The sequence below is a fragment of the Physeter macrocephalus genome, unplaced genomic scaffold (assembly GCF_002837175.3).
Source record: "Physeter macrocephalus isolate SW-GA unplaced genomic scaffold, ASM283717v5 random_261, whole genome shotgun sequence".
Classification (NCBI taxonomy): domain Eukaryota; kingdom Metazoa; phylum Chordata; class Mammalia; order Artiodactyla; family Physeteridae; genus Physeter; species Physeter macrocephalus.
This window is the reverse complement of record NW_021145547.1, coordinates 3,306-3,611: the sequence shown is the minus strand read 5'-3', so window position 1 is coordinate 3,611 and position 306 is coordinate 3,306.

Below are 306 nucleotides of genomic sequence, written 5' to 3'. Positions count from 1 at the left end.
TGGCTCACGGGCCCAGCCGCGCCGCGGCACGTGGGATCTTCCCGGACCGGGGCGCGAACCCGGTTCCCCTGCGTCGGCAGGCGGACGCGCAACCGCTGCGCCACCAGGGAAGCCCTATCTCTTGTCTTTTTGATGATAGCCATCCTCACAGGTGTGAGGTGATCATCTCATTGTGGTTGATTTGCATTTCCCTGACGGTTAATAATTATGAGTACCTTTTCGTGTACTTGTTGGCCGTTCGAGTATCTTCTTTGTAAAAATATCTGTTATTCGTCCTTTGCCCATTTTTTAATCAGAGTATTTGTG